Raw genomic sequence first — 7087 nt, forward strand, 5'->3', positions numbered from 1 at the left:
TTTATTCACTGATTTCTCCATGTATTTTTTCAAAAAAATCCGCTAGAGATTGCTCCAATGATTCCATATGGAATAATTCGTAATATTTCTGTAGGAATTTCTTCCAGGATTTTTTTTTTCAGAAACTCTACCAGAAATTATTGAATAATTAATTCAGGAATTTCTTTTTTAAACTACAAAAAAATCTCTAAGAGTCCATCTAAGTATTCCTTTTATAATTCGTCTAGAAATTACTGCAGACATGGATTCCTTCAGATTTTTAAGGTATTCTAGAAATTCTTCGTTAAGTATGCTCTCATAGGATTTCCTTAAGAATTTCTCATGGTATTGCTTCCGGGATTTCTCAACAAATTCTTTCAGAAATTCCTTCAAGTATTCCTTCAAGAATATCTCCAGAGATTCACTCGAGAATTCCTTCTGCATTTGTTTTTTTTTTTTTTTCAGGAACCACTTCAGGGATTATTTTAAAAAGTCCTCCAACGATTCGCCTAGGAACTTTTCTTAGGATTTCTTCAGGAATTCCTCCTGGAATTCCTTCAAGAACCCCACCAGCAGTTAATCCAGGACTTATGCCAGAAACTTTTCCGGGATCCGCTTAGAAATTCCTCTTCGGATTGCTTCCGGGATACCTCCTGAGGTTTCTTCAGCAATTCTTCCAGGGATTCCTTAAGGAACTGCTATGCCTACAGGAGTTCCTTCGTGAACTCTTGTTAGGATTCCTTCAGGAATTCTTCCAGTGATTTCTTTAGTTCATCATCCTGTGAATTCTTCAGAAACTTCTCTTGGGATTCCCTCATGAATTCTTCCTGGGATTCCTGCAGATATTCTTCAAGGGATTCCGCCAATAATGACTATAGGAATTCCTGCACAAATTTAGGAATTCTTCCAGGAATTCCTCTGGGAATTCTTGCAGGGATTCCTCTAAAAAATCCACTAGGAATTGCAATGAAAATTCCTTCAGAAGCTTTTGAGATTCCTCCAAGAACAACTTCAGGGGTTCCTCGAAGATTTTCTCTTGGAATTGCGCCAGGGATTCTTACACGAATTTCTCCAGGGATTTCTCCAAGAATTACTCTAAGGATTCCTCCGAGGATTAGTGCAGGGATTCCTCCAGGAATTTCTGCACAGATTCCTCTAGGATTACCACTGGGCATTCCTCCAGAAGTTCCTCCAAGAATTCCTCCGGGGATTTCTATATGGATTCCTCCAGGGGTTTCTCTAGGCTTGCCTCCACCAGAACATCTTCCAGGAATTCCTCCAGAAATTCCTACAGCAATTACTCCAGAAATTCGTTCCGGAATTTATCCAGAAACCCTCCCAAGAATTCCTCCAAGAATCTAGATCTCCAAGATGTCCTCCAGAGATTCCTCCAAGAATTCAGCCAGGGATTCCTCCGAAATTTCATCTAGACATTCCTCTAGATATTCCTACAGGCATTCTTCTGGAAGTTCCTCCAAGAGTTTCTCTAGGAGTTCCCCCAGAAATTCCACAACGGATTTCTCTAGGCATTCCTCGAGGTTTCATCCTTAAATTTCTCCAGGGTCTCCTCCAGGAGTTCTACCCAAAATTTCTCCAAGAATTGCCTCAGGAATTCTTCCAAGGATATCTTCAGGAATTGTTTAAGGAATTCCTCAAAGATCTCGCTCAGAAATTCGTACAGTAATTTCTCCAGGAGTTTCTTCCAGAAATCCTCCACAATTTTTTTCAGGGATTACTTCAGGAATTCATCCGGGAATTTATTCAGGAATTTCTCCAGGGATTCCTCCAAGGATTCTTCCCGAGAATTGTTCAAAAATTGCTTCAAGGATTCCTCCTGGAATTCTTCCAGAAATTACTCTAGCAATTCATTCAGAGATTATTCCATGAATTTATTCAGGAATTTCTCCAGATTCCTCCAGAAAATTACTCCAAGAATTCCTCTAGGGATTTCTTTAGGAATTCCTCCAGGGTCTCCTCTTCAAATTCCTCAAGGGATTCCGCCAGAATTTTGTCCAGAAGTTCCTGCAGGGATCACTTCAGAAATTCCTCAAAGGATTCCTCCAGAAGTTTGTCTAGGAATTCATAGAAAAATTAATTCAGAAATTTCTACAGGGCTTCCTCCCGGATTTTCTCAAAGGAATCTTCCAGGAATTTATCCACGGATTGCTCCAAGAATTCTTCCAGGAATTCCTTTAGGGATTTCCAAAAAATCCCACAGGCATACTTTCAAAAATTTCTCAGGGATTCCTCCAGAAATTCCCCCGGAAATTCCCCCTGGGATTCCTCCAAGGATTCTTTCCGAGATTCCTCCAATAACTGCTTCAGGGATTCGTCTAGAATTCTTTAAGAAATGCCCATAAGGATTCCTCCAGGAATTAATTCCGAAATTCCTCTAGGAGTGCCTCAAGAAATTGCTCTAGGGACTCCTTCCAGAATTCACTAGAGATTCCTTCCAAGGATTGCTCCAGGATTTGCTCCAGGGATTCCTTCAGGAAACCCAACAGGTAGTCCTACAAAAATTCCTCAAGGGATTTCTCTGAAAATTCCTCCAGGCATTCCTGCAGAAATTTCTGCAAGTACTTTTCCAGGGATCGTTCTGTTGAATGTGCAATTTTCAACTATGTGTTCAGTAGGGCATTTCATTCTAGCTCCCCCTATCCCCATTTGACAGACGAACATCGAAATCCAACTCGCGCGCGCATGATCACCGACGGAGACAGGTAACCAAAGAAGAACTTACATAATATAACATATATAGCATCAGAGCACATATCGCGCGGCCGCAAGGGCTAGACAGCGTACGCATCACTAATGGACCATGTACGAGTTAGATAGTAGAGTAGTGTTAAGCACGAATGTAGTCTCTGATCTTCCCTGTTGGAATACTCCGATGTATACAGAATAAAAGCAGTGTTAGAATTAACTTGCTTGTTTTTGGTTTACCAGCGTATCCGAGAGGACAAGAGAGAAGGACATTTTCCTTTCTCTTTATCCATTGGAATCACGCTAATAAGAAAGATTTCCCCAGCGACTTCCACAGCCTTCATGCAATAGAACCTGCCCTCAGGTCGGAAAGTTTCCACTGAGTTTGATAAGGAGTTTGACATCAGGTGGTGAATATTCCCACTGAGTGTTATTCCTTAACACGCCCTCAGGTGGTGATTGTTCCCACTGAGTATAAAACTCAACAAATTCTTCAACAGGTTGCTCCAGAAGTTCCTCTCGTGATTTTAGAAAGCTGGTAGAAGGGATTCTACCAAAAATTTGTCAAGGGTCTCTTTCAGAAATTCCCCCGGGAATGCCTCAAAGGTTTCCTCCAATGATTGTTTTGGTACTTATCCTAGGATTTCTTCAGAAATTTTATCAGAGATCTCCTTCCGAATTTTGTATAAGGATTCCTCTGGAAATTTCTCTTGAAGTTGCCTAAAAATTTTTCAGGGATTCCTTTCGGAATCCCTCCAGCATTTTCTTTAGGAGTTTATTCAGTGATTCCATACGGAAATCTTACAATAAATCCTCCAGGGATTCTTTCACACATTTCAAATAAGAGACACGGCAGCGCAGGTTTTGGTTGCGCCAAAGTCACTGTGACTTAATTTAAACAAATAAGTTCTAACATGCTAGAAGCGCTTACAGACATTTATCCAAGGATGGAATCCTTAAGGAATTCATCTAGGGAAGCCTATTACGGAATTCTTCCAGGGTTTTCTCCCGGAATTTCTGTAGGAAATGCACCTTGAATTTCTCTAGCAATTTCTTCTTAAATTCCTCCAGACATTTCTTTTTGAATACATTCCAGCGATTTCGTCCAGGAATTCCTTTAGGTGAATTCCAGGAATTTTCCTAGAATTCCATTATTTAAGAGTTCTACAGAAATACCCCCAGAAAGTTATTCAAGATTTTTTTCAGGGATTCTTACTGGGATACCTCGAGGATTTCCTCTAGTGATAGTTTATAGGCTATCATGAGAAAACTTTCAAGAATTCTTCCAAGGAACCTTCCGGAAATACATCAATTGACATTTCTACGGGATTGTGCTCTGAGATGAATATATGCAGTATATGAGCATAGAAACTGTTTTAAGAAAATTCCGGCAAGGACGTTCTCGAAACAATACAGCCAAGGGTTTATTTTAGAGGAATAGAGATCCAAGACATTCGAAGATTGCTAATAAGCATAGATAAACAAGATGATGATTCACTAAAAGAACTCCAGTTAGTCATAAAAGACATTATGTAGACATTTTCAAAAATTCTTCGGACGGATTCCCATTATGTTCTACTAGAGAAACGCGAAGGAAATCACTATGAAAATTCTGAATGAGTTCATAAAGGAGTTCGTAATTTCTAAACTATGATTTCTTACAAAAGTTTTGTAGATTTGTACAAAAAAAAATGAACTCAGAGGAAATTATGCACGAGTAAAGAAAAATCCCTTATCTTCCAGAAATTGGTCACTTCTACCAGCATACTACCCCGAGCAGAGGAGAATATCATATTCATAACAACAGAATCACATGGCCTGTTTTTATGTCATAATTTGTTATTCGTAACTTATCAAAGTATTACTTTTTAATAACATGTTTTGTTGGGCAATCTTATTTTGTTATGATCAAGTTATTTAGATTCATCCACTTAATAACATTTCAATGATATACTTTGTTTAAGACCAAGTTTTGATATTTTCTTACTATTGAAAATATACAAATATTAACGAGCTATAACACAACGATAACAAGTTTTCAAATTCACTGCAAGATTCATTGTTATTAAGTTGTTATTGAATCCAACAAAACATGTTGTTAAAATGGACTTCCAGTAACATTATTTTGTTATGATTTTTATTATTTTGCCGCTTATGACAGACAAGTTTATAACATAATAAGATATTTTAATAACATAAAAATTACTGATCCCTCCTCTCCTCTTCTTGGCGTAACGTCCTCACTGGGACAAAGCCTGCTTCTCAGCTTAGTGTTCTATGAGCACTTCCACAGTTATTAACTGAGAGCTTCCTCTGCCAATGACCATTTTGCATGCGTATATCGTGTGGCAGGCACGAAGATACTCTATGCCCAAGGAAGTCAAGGAAATTTCCTTCACGAAAAGATCCTGGACCGACCGGGAATCGAACCCGTCACCCTCAGCATGGTCATGCTGAATACCCGTGCGTTTACCGCCTCGGCTATATGGGCCACTTTACTGATTCCTATTATGCCAAAATAACATTTTCTATTATGATGTTGATATTTTCTTCTGCTCGCTCATTCATGTTGAACAAGCGAGCTTTTTTCAACGCATTGTACAAATAGATCAGAATTAAATAATGCTTTTACAATATAATGTTATATTCATATTTCTAATGTTGCGCTTAGTTATAAAAGAGCTAGAAGGAATAAATATACCCCCCCATGACTGAAAAGCAGGCTACAACCTTTAAGACCCCGGCTTGCGAGTCAGTCGCGTAGTTGCCGCCGGCTAAGAATAGCACTACAAAACACAATTCATGGAATGAGTGGTCGAGGGGTGAAAAAGATGCTGGATCGTTAACAAAGCCTGTGCACCCCGCACAGTATTTCGTCACTTACCGGGTTAATGCAGAAGCTTAGTAAAATAATCGACTTTGCGTCCTCAAAGTCCAACATAAGCAAGGAAGGATCTTAAAACGGCCCTGTTGCAAGGCTAGGATAATACTAGCCCCGAAGGTCGGCAGTAATACCGGCGAGTCTGACTTCATCCAGGCGTCCCGGAAAGCTGGGAAGGGGGGCCTGAAAATGTAGGCCTGTCCCGAATGGAAGGCAACAGGGGGTTGCGACCGTTGTTAGACGCTCAGCAACCACAGAGTAGCATGAACCAAGGGGAGGACCACCCTTGGTCGAAAGTCCAGCAGAATAGGAAGAAGGAAAAACCGCCAGGTCACGGAGATCATAAACTCCAAACCAAGAGGCGTAAAAGAATAGGTGAGAAAGGCGACGCGCTCGTCATTAGGACCGAACAGTCAAAGTACTCGGACTTCTTGAAGGCGATGCGTAGCGACGCCAAGCTCGTAGATCTGCGAGCCGACGTGTGCAGTAGCAGACGTATTCGTATGGGTGAAATGATCCTAGATGAACAAGGAACGCATCGGCGCCGCCTACGGAAGAGATCCTAAAAGCCTAGACGAGGTCACCGAAGCGGAAGAGCTTGTCACGGCACTGCAGCAGCAGCCATTCGACTACGGACGGGGCTGGTAAGGACACAGGTAGCCTTGGTTCAGCTACCTGCGATGGACGTAAAAAAGTCCGTTAAAGTAGGGAAAACCAAGGTAGGCTGGGCTAGTGCGTATGTCATCTGATGTTCCACGAGTCACCGGAGGTTTGTTTTTGGTGTCTGGAACCAGGACGCAAGTCATTGGACTGCAAAGGCCCTGTCAGGAGCAAACTGTGTAGGAGATGCGGCGCCGAATGCCATAAGGCACAAGGCTGCAAGAGTCCACCCATTCGTCAGATTTGTACCGGGATATCCGTGAACAACAGGCACCCAACGGAAGGTCCAAGGCAAGGTCCAAGGGGCCCGGCCTTCAAGGAAGCCGCAGTAATCAAATCACAGTACAGGTAACGCAGCTCAACCTAAACCACTGTGACGCAGCTCAGCAACTGCTTTGTCAGGCGGTTTCTGAGTGGGGTCGGATATCGTCATCATAGCGGACTCATACTGGAAAAATGGCGGCGATATGGACCAAGAGTAAATACCCCGTCCAGGAGCTGGTGTTTACTACCGATGAGGGCTTCATGGTCGCCAAAGTAAACAGGGTCTTCTTCTGTAGCTGTTATGCGCCTCCGCGGTGGCCGATCCAACAGTTCACTCAGATGCTGGGCTAGGGGTAGGCGGGGCAATATGGACACCCTAAGGTTTTTGACAACTTTACCTGGCAAGATGTCAAAAAAGTTTAGTTTTTTGATACATGTATCCTTTTAAAGTCTATTTAGCATCTATTGCATAAGAATGCTCACGAAGAAAAATGATTTATCCACTTCAAAAAATGTTTTGAAAAATGTTAGTTTTTCATAACCGTCTTCAAGCATACGGGGCAGAATGGACACCCCCATGGGGCAATATGGACACCATGA

Source organism: Aedes albopictus, chromosome 3 (assembly GCF_035046485.1).
Source record: "Aedes albopictus strain Foshan chromosome 3, AalbF5, whole genome shotgun sequence".
Lineage (NCBI taxonomy): Eukaryota > Metazoa > Arthropoda > Insecta > Diptera > Culicidae > Aedes > Aedes albopictus.